This window comes from Macaca thibetana, chromosome 3 (assembly GCF_024542745.1).
Source record: "Macaca thibetana thibetana isolate TM-01 chromosome 3, ASM2454274v1, whole genome shotgun sequence".
Taxonomy (NCBI): Eukaryota; Metazoa; Chordata; class Mammalia; order Primates; family Cercopithecidae; genus Macaca; species Macaca thibetana.
The window spans coordinates 32,937,989-32,952,635 of NC_065580.1; positions in this window are offsets into that span (position 1 = coordinate 32,937,989).

Genomic DNA, 14,647 nt, shown 5'->3' on the forward strand with positions numbered 1-14,647 from the left:
CTGTGTTCACTTATAGTCTTTACACAGTGGGTAGTATTTTCTTCAGGAGAAAGGATCGAGCCTTTTTATTTTATATCCTTACCCAATTACCTCACACAGAGGAACCATAATAGGTCCACACTATATAATTATGCATGTCTGCTGTTTGCCTTAATCTCAAATAATAAATTGAAAACCATCAAGGTATGATAAAACATGGTGTTTGAACATGAAGATTTTGTTCTATTGCCCCAGAAACAATGCATGTGTGTATATGTGTGTAGAAATATATATTGTATTTATATTATTGTAACCTTGTGGGAGATATTATTTGAAAAATCGAGTGTGTATTTTCTAAAAGCGTGTTTAAATAATAAGTGATATTCTTGAATAAAGGACTATTTGGAAATAACCTGCCTCTATCTGTCTTCTCACTCCCAAATAATGTCCTTCAACATTTAATCAAAGAAAAGAAAAAGGAATTGGTTGCCTAAGCAGCTGCAGATCACCTTGAACAGAAACACAGAAACATATTCCAACTGTTTTGGAAAAAAAAATACAGCACCAATTATGCTTAAGAAACAAAAGGGAAGCCATCCTGAATTAATATATAATGAAGGAAATGGTAATTATTTGATCCCAAGGTTTCCTGAATTTCACAGTTGTAATGTCTTTTGGAACTGCTTCATGCTGAGCACAGTATATACAGACAGGAATGTGAAATGAAGTCATGTTGAGGGCTCTGGGGTGTGACAAAAAGTTGCCGTGCCTTTTAAGAATGATTGAATGAAATGCTTTGTTCTCCAGTTTCAGCGGCCAGCTCAGGCTCAGTTGCTTTTGAGCATGCCATGTTTATTAGAGACAATAAACAGAGAAGCAAATTTACAGCCTCAACTCTATGCACCTCCTAAAAAGGGGCTGGCAATCAACAACTCAGTAATTCTCAGCCAAGTGTTGCCATAAGTAAACAAAGTTCCAATCCTATTAGCAAATATGATCTTTCTTCAAAGACTTGTATTAGCTTCTTTCACAGAAGCCAAACAGCCAGTTTAGTCATTTCTCTCAGTTTTGATTTTTAAATATGCTGCCATATAAGTCAACCAGGCAGATTTCCCTACTCGACAGAGAGAGATGACACAGTAGATAACCTTGGGCATGTTCCAAGGGCTCCTGAAATCCTATTCTACCTTAGTGACATAAAATCATTCTGATTTCAATGTAAGCACCAAAAAATGATACCTGACTGAGTAGTTCATTAGATAAAACTGGTCAAGAAGTTAATTTTTATTATTACTGCTCTGAGGACATAAAGAGTGCTATGGGTCAAAATCCTTAAAAGTATATTTAGCTGTAGAAGAAAATCTACTTTAAGTATGTATTGTTTAAATAAATTTTCATTTGTTTTCAAATGAAAATGCTAAGTAGTTTTTGAGGGTTTTTTTTGAAAGACAGATAAAATTGGATGCCTTCACTCTTACCTTTTCTTGAAATATTTCCTGATGCATCAGTCCTCGTTAAACAATTATTTTTGTATACTACCATATTAGTTATTGCTTTTACCCTTTTTTTTTTTTTTTTTTGGATGGAGTCTCACTCTGTCTCCCAGGATGGAGTCCAGCAGTGCAATCACGGCTCACTGCAACCTCCGCCTCGTGAGTTCAAATCATTCTCCTCCCTCAGTCTCCTGAGTAGCTGGGTTTATGGGCGTGTGCCACCACACCTGGCTAATTTTTGTATTTTTAGTAGAGATGGGTTTTCACCATGTTGGCCAGACTGGTCACGAACTCCTGATCTCAAATAATCCACCCACCTAGGCCTCCCAAAGTGCTGAGATTACAGGTGTGAGCTACCGCACCCAACCTGGCTTTTACACTTTTAATTCTATGCAGACTAAATGATAGTCCAACAATTTTTTTCATTATGACTGAAAAGCTTTTTTTAAAAATACAGAATTTTATGTTGCATTTTCTGTAGCAGACCTGCTGCTCCTGAACATTTGACAAAAAGCAGGGAGTAGATCTGCGTTTAACAACTCTAACTGAATCTCTACTCTCATGTTATTTTTAAAAAAGTTTAATTCAGCTATCAGCCAAATTTTCCACTGCATAGTTATTACTGGGTTAATGGAGAACTTTCAGTTCTTCAGCTTCTAAAGTGCTTTTTAGAAAAGCTGATGCTTCATTCTCACTATCACTTTAGAATTTTCAGCAGTATGAGTTACCACATCACCTTGAACAAAATTTTTCAGCTCATATTTTGAAATATTCAATATTATTTTATTATCTATTACAAATAACTGTGAAGTATTTCTGTGTCAGAAACATAATCATAATTCTCTTGTCTTTTAAAAAATATTCACTATCCTTAGTTAAGAAATCACAGTTCAGATTATTTGGAGATTAATGCCTTAGTGATTTAAATTATTATCAACATATGATAGTACCCTTGTTTAGAGATCAGATTCTTGGGTGGGGTTGAGCTTAAGATTTAAGAGCCATGCTCCAGTGACAGTAAAATGCTGAGTTCAGTAAAAATGAACTTAGCAGTTATAGCCATGACTTCTGAAACTGGGGAAGGCTGACATTGATGCAAAGTATAGCTTCTTATTCAACACTTACTGGGGAGAAATCACCATCCAAGGTAATGAGGGGAGTCCTACATGGGCAATATGCCTGGCCATTCTTAACCAGCACATTGAGACTTATATGTGATAAAATTTACAAAGTAAATTTACAAATTACTTTCTAAAGTAAAGTAAATTTTTACAAAGTAAAAATTACAAGGTAAACCTAATAGTTTTCAGCCTATTTCTAATTACAGGGATCAAGCAGTTTGCACTGTAATAGCTATAAGTGCTCTCTGTGAAGTTTCCACCAAGTATCCATAAATACAGTCCTAATTCAGATCTGGTTTATAGTCCTAATATCAATCATAAGTAGCTGTGTGCTCCTGGACAAGTTTCTTAAACTGTCTGGATTTCAGTTTAATAAATAATAATATTAGGCAATTTTCTAGTATTCACTTCAAATATGTCTTTCAAGTCTAGCTGAAGCAGAAACATTTAATAAGTTAGCGTGACCTTGCACTCAGTGGGGATTCTCATATTTTATTATTTTTTATTCTTTCACCATAATTTAAAAAATACTGGAGGACAAAAAGAATAGAAATATATAACACTACAAATTTATCAATTAGATTCAGTCATAAAATAGTTCATTGAGATTGTTTTGCTTACACTATGTGTACTGGTTAGCAAAGGTTGCTGAAGCAATGAATGATTAACAGAGTGGATGTTGTAAACAATGGGAATTTATTGTTTCCCAGTTTTAGAGGCCAGAAGTACAAAATGAAAGTGTGAGAAGGGTTAAGTCTTTCTGAGGTTTGAGAGGAAACTCATAGATGGCTGTCTTCTTCCTCACCTCATCATCTATGTGTATCTCTGTGTCCAAATTTCTCCCTTCAATAAGGAAATAAGTCACATTGGATTGGGACTTACACTAATGACCTCAATTTAAGGTGACTACCTCTGTAAAAAAATCTCATCTCCAAATAAGGTCACATTCCGAAGTACTGGAGTTAGGACTTCAACATATTTTGGGGTACACAATAGAGTCCATAACACTATGTAAATATTTGAGTAGGTTAATAATTTGACTTATTTTCTATTACAATTGTCAAGAGCTTATGCATAGGCACAACCTGAATTTCCATGAGAAATACATGTATTTCCTATGGGAGATATCAGTATTACTGACAATATTGCCATTAAATAAGATGATGGACATTATTTTTTATTCAATATTACTGACAATATTGCCATTAAATAAGATGGTGGACATTATTTTTTATTACTTACTGTAATGGTTAATTTTATGTGTCAACTTGGCTAGGAGAAGGTGCCCAGTTGTGTAGTAAAACACATCTAGATGCTTCTTTGAAGGTATTTGTGAATGCGAGTACCATTTACTATCATTTGACTTTAAGTAAAGCAAATTACTCATCATAACAAAGGTGGGCCTCATTCAGTTAGTTGAAGGCCTTGAGAAAAAAGAAGTTTGCTGAGGAAGAAGCAATTCTACTTCAAGACCACAATGTAGAACTCTTGCCTGAGGTTTTTTGTTTGTTTGTTTGTTTGTTTTTGAGGCGGAGTCTCGCTCTGTCTCCCAGGCTGGAGTGCAGTGGCGCGATCTCGGCTCACTGCAAGCTCCGCCTCCTGGATTCACGCCATTCTCCTGCCTCAGCCTCCGAGTAACTGGGACTACAGGCGCCCGCAACGTCGCCCGGCTAGTTTTTTTTTTTTTTTTTTTTTTTTTTTTGTATTTTCGTAGAGACGGGGTTTCACCGTGTTAGCCAGGATGGTCTCGATCCTCTGACGTCGTGATCCGCCCGTCTCGGCCTCCCAAAGTGCGGGGATTACAGGCGTGAGCCACCGGGCCCGGCTCAGCCTGAGTTTTATCTGGCCTGTCCTACAGATTTTAAACTCAAGACTATGACGTCAACTCTTACTTGAATTTCCAGCCTGCTCGAATGCCCTACAAATTTCAAACTTTCCAGCTTCCACAATCACATAAGCCAATTCTGTTATATAAATCTTACTGTCATATATATATATATATATATATATAGTATATATACATTTCTGTTTATATGTAGAAAGAGAAAACTCACTAAAATAGTTATAAACCTATTATCAATAATGTTTTGTATGTATTAGATATTAATTATATTAGCAAACATGAGATAGACTATGCTGTAATGACAAATAATTTCAAATCTCAGGAGCTCAAGAAAACAAAACCTAGATCTTACGTATGAAACTTAACCATTTTGCATTGGTAGGGACATCTGCTCCTCACAGACATGTAAGTATCTTCTGTATTGTCACTCTTACCTGGTTTTCAGTGCTTCAGCCCACAAAAGAAATGCACCGTTTTTAGTTATAGTTCATTGGCTGTCATTAGTCACATGGCCTACCTTTGTGTAACGCGGCTGGGGAGGGTTATCATCTATGAGTTCAGGAGAAAATTCTTAAATAATTGTGAATGCCAGTAATGCCTACCACAAAATGTGATTAAAAACACTTAAAGTAATATCATAGCTGGGCGCGGTGGCTCACGCCTGTAATCCCAGCACTTTGGGAGGCTGAGGCGGGTGGATCACGAGGTCAGGAAATCGAGACCATCCTGGCTAACACAGTGAAACCCCGTCTCTACTAAAAATACAAAAAATTAGCCGGGCGTGGTGGCAGGCGCCTGTAGTCCCAGCTACTCGGGAGGCTGAGGCAGGAAAATGGCGTGAATCCGGGAGGCCGAGCTTGCGGTGAGCCGAGACTGTGAGACTGCACTCCAGCCTGGGTGACAGAGCGAGACTGTCTCAAAAAAAAATAATAGAATAGAATAGAATAGAATAGAATAGAATAGAATAGAAGAGAATGCACTGCTTCAGAAAAGTCTCTATTAACATTGTCTTGGTTTTGTCGTTTCTGTATTAACTTATCCAATTTAATTATTTCCCTCTTTAAGCATGAGTCTTCTGTTGTTCTTATTATTTCTTTCTATATTAATACTTAATTTCTTCTTAGCAGAAGTAACAGTGTGACATAATGATTAAGAGAAGTTGACTTGAAACAAAATAGTCCTGGAGTTGAATTCTAGCTGTTCCTCTTACTAGCTGTCCCTTGTATTCCTACAATTTAGCAACATTGATTAGTCTTAGACTCAATATCAAGCTTAACCTCAGAATACCTAAGAAATAAAAGATATACTGTATATAAAGGGCATAGCATAATTATGCCTTAGAAATAATTAATGATCAATAAATTGTAATTTCAATTTTTAATCATTGAATTATTGTGATTCTTTAAACAAATTTTAACATAGCGGTCTGTCTCAGTAGGAGTTTACTCAGGCCTTGCTAAATGAAGTGGAATAGAGCCTTGTAACATAATACGCTATAGCTCACTCTCCATTACTTCCTGTGTCTTCTAAATCTCAGCATCAACATTTCTGCTACAAGACTATATACTAAGGTCATTGTTAAAAAGAATTCATTCATTTTATAGTATATTTCCTTAATAATCATACTAATTTGATGATTTTATATTCTTAAATATGCTACATATTTATAAATGCCCCAATGAGATATGTTTTGGTGAACTTTTCAAAGTAGAAGAGCTAACTTTCTGCTAACATGGAATATTTGTAGCAAATTAGTTATTGATTCAATAACGTTCTAATCCTCTATTCTATGACTTTTATCCTAATGATCCTGTCATTTTTTTTAAGGCAGTCACTTTCAAAACATATTTACCATTTATATAAATGTGTAGTTGTACAACCATGAAGTTTAATCCAAGAGTTGGAATACTGTTTACAAACTTCAGGATTTCAAACAATATTCTCAATCTTTCTGATATATTCTTTCATAAAATAATGATAATTATTTACACCTTTAAGGGTTTGAAACTTTAAAAAATATCAGCATATACAAAGCAACTAAGACTCTAAGGCAGAATTTAAGTCTGAGGTATTCATACTGTGAATGTGAATGTGTGTGTGGTGGGAGGGGATGGGGATCTGAAAAGAGAAAAGGAAAAAGAGTATGCCTTAAAATATTCTCATACCAGTGGGTAAAATAGGAGTAGCCAAATCATTGCTGACAGTGGTCAGGAAAAGAACGCCCATGATTAAAAGAGCATGATTTGTTTTGTAAGGTAATTTTAATTAGTGTTTTGACAAAGATATGACTTTCATAACCGGGTATGATTTTTAATTTTTTTTAATCGAAGAAATCCACTTTCTTTAGTTTTCTTGAAATCTATAGCCTTTTAATTTAATTTAGTTTTTACTTTTCTTTTAATACACAAGAATGTAAGAAATATTTTAACTTTTTTCTTAACTTGATATTAAGAAAAGAAAAACAGTATACATGTCATGATAAGTGAAACAGGGCAATTTGGCTTCTAAATACAATAGATGGTAGTGAGCTGTAGATTTTGTACCCTTAAGATGGAAAGCTTCAGTTGAATTCATCCCATTATTTGACAGTCACATTTTTCAAAAGAAGTGGGAAATTTGGAATTCCATGTAAAAACCTTTCCATTTTTAAATGTGAGTAACATCTTCTACCTATAAACACTGAACATATTAACACTTTTTTGAGACTAAAGTAAAATATATTTTAGAGATGAACAGGGCTTGTGTGTTGCCAATCTGTGGACATAATTAGGGACATAATTGTCTACAGGAATTATTTTGAAACATTTAGCAAGATCTGCCTGCCCCAAATATGTTCTCTAACATCACACTGTAGTCTTGGTACTGCCTTTTCTAGATCACTGGACTGAGGTTTTGACTGGAATTTCTGTAGAAAGGATAGAGTTAACTTCATGCACATTACTCTGGGTTAGAGGGAATCTTGCTTATTTCTCTGTCATTAATATGTTGGAAAAAAAGTTATTGTTATGTTTTTTGAGGGGAAGCGATTTTATGAAGGAATGAGGAGACAGATAAAAAGAAGAAACTAGCAACAAACAAGAAAGGACCATAACTATCTCAGTCCTGGGAGAACAGATATCCTAGAATGAGTAAGAATCCTGATGGACTGCCTTGCTTCAATCACATTTGCCCTTGGAAAAGCATCATGGGAAAAAAGAGAGCTTAAGTACAAGCACAACTGAACAAAACTTCTGTTTGATTTTACTTAATTCTTGCCAATCAGAAAGAAGACTACTTAAAATGGTATTTTTATAAGCCGACTCTTACTCATTTCCAAAGTCCAGGGCCTCTGATCATTGTTGATTGTTGCATTTCTTTGTGAAGCTATACCTTAATAAAATATTAACATTGAATTTAAACTCACCAAGAAAACTTCTTTAAATATTTTAGTGCTCAATCAACAGAGAAAACAGAATTCACAGAAATGTAAAGGGAGAGATGATAAAGAATGCTTCTACCACACTGAATCAATTTATGGCAAACCAACGTAATAGAAATTAAAATTTAATATACAGAGGCGTATTCTTCCATACTTGTTATTTTAGAGAAGTACACACTGATTATGGTAGAAGTTGGGTTGTTTAATTATCACACTGCCTAAAAAATATAGTGAGATGTAATTTAATCGGCTTCTGCTCATGCAGGAGAAAGGTTCACAGGTTTTCCCTATGCCACAGCCTTCACCACCTTCTGATAAAATTCCCTCTGTTTGCGCTTTTGGGGTCCAGGGGGTAGGACAAGTTTTCTATTGTTCCTCATTCCCCACAGCTTTCTCATATCTTGTTGGTTTCTCTGACCATGACCACACCTCCGTAAGTTATCTCTTTAATAATTATTCTCAATTTATTTCTTGAGATTGTCAAGTATTTTTTCCTTTCAGGAGCCTTATAACTACCCTATTTACCTCTTAAGAAATGAACTAGGCCAAAATAGAATTCTGATTTGTAGAGAAGAAATATACATCACATTATAGAAGAAAGATAATTAATCAGAAGTCATTCAGCTTTAAATGTCATAAAACAAACTTAAACTTACTTTTAAAACTACAATACAAATAAAGCAAACTAAAAATGAAATATATTTGCCATCATCACTATAAGATGGTGTCATACTGTTTCTTACTCATGTTTTCACCTTTGCTTTCAGTTATATTGACTTCATCCCTTGAAAAAACTCTGCCCATGGCTGGAAAGAATTCTTCAGGCACTGGGCTTACATTATCCTTATAGCTGTCCTTCTCATAAGAAAAGAGAAATTCCAGTCTCGCACTTCCCATGTCAATGTCCTCAAAACATATCAAATTCTGTTTTCTTGAGTCATGTGCATACTCCTGCACCCAAACTTTGGTCCTATATATATATAAATTACATTTATACTGTAATAAATTACATAGTATGGTACAGAGTACATAGTATATGTCATATGCACTACTGTAGCATACTCTGCTCTCTCTGTATGTTACATATATTATCATTGTAGGGTTTTGAATTGAATAAAGTCATAGTAAGAATTTACTTGAACATTTGATTACTGAGAATATATACATAGAAAACTTGTTGAATTCAAACCACATTTTTCTATATGAATAAAGGGAGAAGGGTTTTTTGTAAAATATGTTTACAAGTATTAGTAACAATTTTGGATATTTTCTTTTTCTTTTTTTTTTTCTTTTTTTTTTTGAGGCGGAGTCTCGCTCTGTCACCCAGGCTGGAGAGAGTGCAGTGGCTGCATCTCAGCTCACTGCAAGCTTCGCCTCCCAGGTTTACGCCATTCTCCTGCCTCAGCCTCCCGAGTAGCTGGGACTACAGGCACCCGCCACCTCGCACGGATAGTATTTTGAATTTCTTAGTAGAGACGAGGTTTCACAGTGTTAGCCAGGATGGTCTCGATCTCCTGACCTTGTGATCCGCCCGTCTCGGCCTCTCAAAGTGCTGGGATTATAGGCTTGAGCCACCGCACCCGGCCAATTTTGGATATTTTCTAGATACCTGACCTGAGCTTTTGACTAGAATTTTTCTAGAAAGGATAGAGTTAACTTCATGCACGTTACTCTGGGTTACAGGCAATCTTGCTTATTTCTCTTTCATTAACATGTTAGAAAAAAAGTTTATTGTTATTATGTTTTTGGAGGGGAAGGGATTTTATGAAAGGAAGGGGGAGACAGAGTAAAAGAAGAAACTAGAAACAAACAAGAAAGGACCATATCTATGGCAGTCCTGGCAGAACAGATATCCTAGAATGAGTAAGAGTAAGTATGAGTAAGTACTCTGCAAAGTGGGCCTCTTTGTGGTCACCATGTATCATACATCAGGGTAATTCCAAAACACATGGCATGCACTAAAGAATGTGTTTTATTGAGGGAAATGTACTAGGTGAGTGCTCAATAAGGAGAGAAAATACATTTCCTTCTGGCCCTCTTTTAATCCTATGGAGAAGCATGCATGACGATGACACTTTCTAGATATGCAGTGGAGTATTTCATTTTGAACAGTAGAAGGGATACTCTATAATCCTCATAATCTTAGAAAGCAACTTTTTCAGTAGAGGGATGACAAGATTACTGGGAAACCAATCATGCTGAGTTGCAATTCTAGCTATTTAGAATTGTTGCCTAAGAAATACAGTTGCCTATTACTTGGAATACCTAGGTATCTGTGGGAAGTTGACTTCAGGGACAACACCTCCTGCCAGGAAAGCACTCAACCCTGGAAAAGCAGAGTTTGAGGGCATGTTTCTATTGACTAGTGAGCCTCAGGTCACTGTTGACTCATTGTTCAGGTAATAGAATATGCTCCTGGGTTCATTCTGAAAGAGTCCCGCTTGTCAAACTACACTTCAAATGTAAAGTTTTGTTCTGCCATGTTCTCACAGTGAATATCAGAGACAAATCATCTGCTTCAAGCAGGAAGAGGGGGCAAGTAACATTTTGAAATATGCCAGAACATTCTGTTCTTCTTAATAAGGCCTTCTCTTAACATAAACTATTTACCAGAACCTAACCTATTGGGGTTTTATGAGTGCCTAACCCACCTGAAGTAAGGGAAATATTCAATTTTAGCCCATGCTAGCCATCCTGTCTCACCTAAGGAAAGGGAATAACCTGAGAGGTACTTGTGAGATTCACAATCTAGGGTCACAGGCTCACCAAAAGATTGAGACCTGATTACAAAACTATAGAGCACATTTTCTCCTCCCACATCTTACCAATATGTTACTAAAAGCCTATTTACTGAAATTCCTTTCACCTAGTATGTCTTTTCAGCCAAAAGAAATTATGAGGCATACTGAAAAGTAAAAAATTCAATTTTAAGCATCAGAACCAGACTCAAATATGGCCAGAATACCAGAATTATCAGACTAGGAATTTAAAGCAACTCCGTTTAATATGTGAAGGGCTCTAATGGAACAAAGTAGACAACATGCAGGAACTAATGAGTAATGTTGGCAGAGAGAACATGACCTACTCAATTAAAAAATGGGCCAAAGACCTCAACAGATACTTCATCAAAGAAGATATGGAGATGGCAAGTAAGCCATCAAGTATCAAAAGATACTCCATAGCATGTCATAAAGAAAATGTAAATTAAAACAACAAGATGCACACCTATTAGAATAGCCAAATTTCAGAATACTGACAATACCAAATACAGGTAAAGATGTGGAAAAACAGGAGGTCTCATTCATTAATGGTTGGAATAAACAATGGTACAGCCACTTTGGAAGACCGTTTGATAGTTAATTACTAAACTAAACCTACCCTTACCATATGACCCAGCAGTTGAGCTCCCTAGTATTTGCAAAAATGGATTTTTGCTATCAAGTTATGAGAAGACATGAAGGATCCTTAAATGCATATTACTAAGGCCGGGCGCGGTGGCTGAAGCCTGTAATCCCAGCACTTTGGGAGGCCGAGGCGGGCGGATCACAAGGTGAGGAGATCGAGACCACAGTGAAACCCCGTCTCTACTAAAAATACAAAAAATTAGCCGGGCGCGGTGGCGGGCGCCTGTAGTCCCAGCTACTCAGGAGGCTGAGGCAGGAGAATGGCGGGAACCCGGGAGGCGGAGCTTGCAGTGAGCCAAGATCGCGCCACTGCACTCCAGCCTGGGCAACAGCGTGAGACTCCGTCTCAAAAAAAAAAAAAAAAAAAAAAAAAAAAAAAAAAAAAAAAAAGCATATTACTAAATGAAACAAGCCAATCTGAAAAGGCTGAAAGGCAAAACTATGAGGACAGTAAAAAGATCAGTAGTTACCAGAAGTTAGAGGAAGGAAGGGATGAACAGGCACAGCACAGAGGATTTTTTCAGTGGTGAAACTACTTTGTATGATACTATAATGGTGGATATATGTCCTTATATGTTGGTCAAAACCAACAGAATGCACAAGAGGGAAACCTAAGGTCAACTGTGGACTTTGGGTGATAATGTTGTGTCAATGTAATTGCTAAATTATCCATAGATAATTTCAAAAGCTTCCCATGAGATATAAATAATCTGGGTGTTGTTTGTAGACATGAATTGAGTAAAAACTCTAATTCTCTCAGGAGTTCAATGATCCCAGAATAATTTTTGTGGATAATTTTTTTGATAGTTTTGTAATGTTCCTCTACTGTGAGACAAAGAAGTTTGCAAGAAGGTATTGAAAGAACTCTTTTTTTCTTTTGAGGAAAAATGCATTTAACTTTTAAGAATTACAAAAGTTTGACAATACCTAAAATTGTTAAAATGACCACAACTTCCCCATAAAATGCAAGTAAGTGTGTCAAAAGATACACCATAGCATGTCATAAAGAAAATGAAAATTAAAACAAGACACCACTACACACCTATTAGATTGGCCAAATTCAGAATACTGATAATATCAAATGCAGGTGAAGAAAATGCAAAGTATTTATTTGCAATAAAGCACAATGATAAATAAGATTTTTGTTAGTGAATTAGTATATGTAAGTATAAGACAGACTATCATAAATAATAAAGGTAAGTAGGAAGGATTAGAGTTATATCTCTTGATATGGGTTGGCTCTGTTTCCCTACCCAAATCTCACGTTGAATTGTAATCCCCAGTATCGGAGGTTGGTCCTAGTCAGAGGTGATTGGATCATGGGGGTGGTTTCTAATAGTTTAGCACCATCCCCCTAATTCTGTATTGTGATAGAGTTCTTATGAGATCTGGTTGTTTGAAAGTGTATAGCACCTCCCTGCTTGCTCTCTCTTCCTTGCTGGCTATTTGAAAATGTACTTGCTTCCCCTTTGCCTTCCATCATGATTGCGTTTCCTGAGGCCTCCCCAGAAAAAGAAGCCTGTACAGCCTGCAGAACTGTGAACCAAGTAAGCTTCTTTTTAAAAAAATTATCCAGTTTCAATTATGTCTTTCTAGCAGTGTGAAAATGGACTGATACCTCTCTTTATGTTAAATATCATTATAAGTTTTCATTTCTCCTGGAAAGCTTGGGTCCAAAAACATAGAATTGGATGCCTCCATGTGGTATGGTAGGAAATTCCAAGACTCCAAAAGGAACATCAGAACCTGAGTAGACCATGGCAACATTCAAAGATAGAAAATGTAGGGCAAGGTAAAAATTGAGGATGAAGGGAGAGAAAGAAGCAGATAATATGAATATGGCTCAAATGGAGGGGAGGCTTTATTAATGATATGCCTTGAACATCCAAGTAGAGATATCCAAAAGGCAATTAGCTACATGGGCTTAGATACAATGGAAAGGAAAGAAACCTACTTCTTGTTATTGAATCTATAGAGAAGGAACAAGGGAAAATGAACACTGTTTTTATAACTGAGAAATTATCAAGTGCCCCAGAGCATACAGAAGGAAGAATCATGTTAGCCTGGTGGATCACGGTAGACTTCCCTGACGGAGAAACATTTAAGTTATAAATTAATCAGTTACTGAGTATTAGCCAGGCGGAAGGAAGAGTATTCTGATCAATTGGAAGAAATCGTACAAAAGCTTGAAATAGGGAGAAGTACAGCACAGTAGAGGAACCAAAATCAAGCCTTACGTCTGCCCAGTGGTTATCATTACTGGTAGCTGAGTCTTTTGGTAAGAATGGGTTCTTCCAGAGACACAACTAAGCAAGAAGTGAAGAGGCTCAAACAAGAGACCCTAGGGGAACAGTAACAGTTTTCATTCAAAGGAAAGTCCCTATGTTGATAATTTTATAAAATGACCATGAATCAATATCCATATCTTTTTAAAAAATTGCTTATTTTTTTTTCAGTATTGTGCACATTAACATTGATAATTATTTATTTTTTTAAAAAGCAGTTTCTGTTAAGAATCCTATTATATAATGGGAGTCTTAGTTAATATTTTAATGTTTGGACTAATTGAATTGTTTGAAGTAAAATTCTCTAACAGCATTGCTGCTGTAGATGTGCTCCCTGAATGTATGTCTCTATATTATACTCTTCAGGGGCCTTACTTATTCCCTTAGTACTCAGCTTAGTTAAGCCAGAAACTTGCTGTGTGATACTGTGGGAGATCCAGCTCCTTTTTCTTTTGCAAAGTGCACAAAATATATGAAAATATTTCTTCCAAGTGGGAAGAGAAGAGAGTCCTCATTCACAGCCTTGTTGTGGTCTGTCCTCTCTTACTCTGGACTGTAGCACATGCTTCTCTGAGACACCACTGGCCTTCTCATAGCTACCTTCCATATAGTTGGTAAAAACCACATAAACAAATATATAGATTCCCATCTTATTCCCCAAACACAAGTAATACAATGTTGTAATCTTTAACAGAACTTAGTATGGTTTTTAGATGGCATATAGACATTATGAAACAAAATATTGCTGAATAATAACTGCTGGGCACATTTTATATCAATAAGTGTGATTCCTATTACAGTTACCTCTAATATTTTATATGACTACAGATAACTACAGTCTTTAAAATCTTACTTCTTTAGGATAAAAAAATTAACATTTAATAGAAGACTAAGGGAGCCTACAGAGGTTACGGTTCCAGTGACTCAGTAGGTTCCAGTGCTACTTTGCTATTAGAGACCTTGAAGTACACTTCATTAACAGGTGTATAGATGTCAATGTGCACACATGCAAAATTCAATGTGACTTAAAAATTTAACAAATTGTAAAAAAAGAAAGGAATGACAAAAATAAAAAAATGTCAGTGAGTTAATTAACTCAATGTG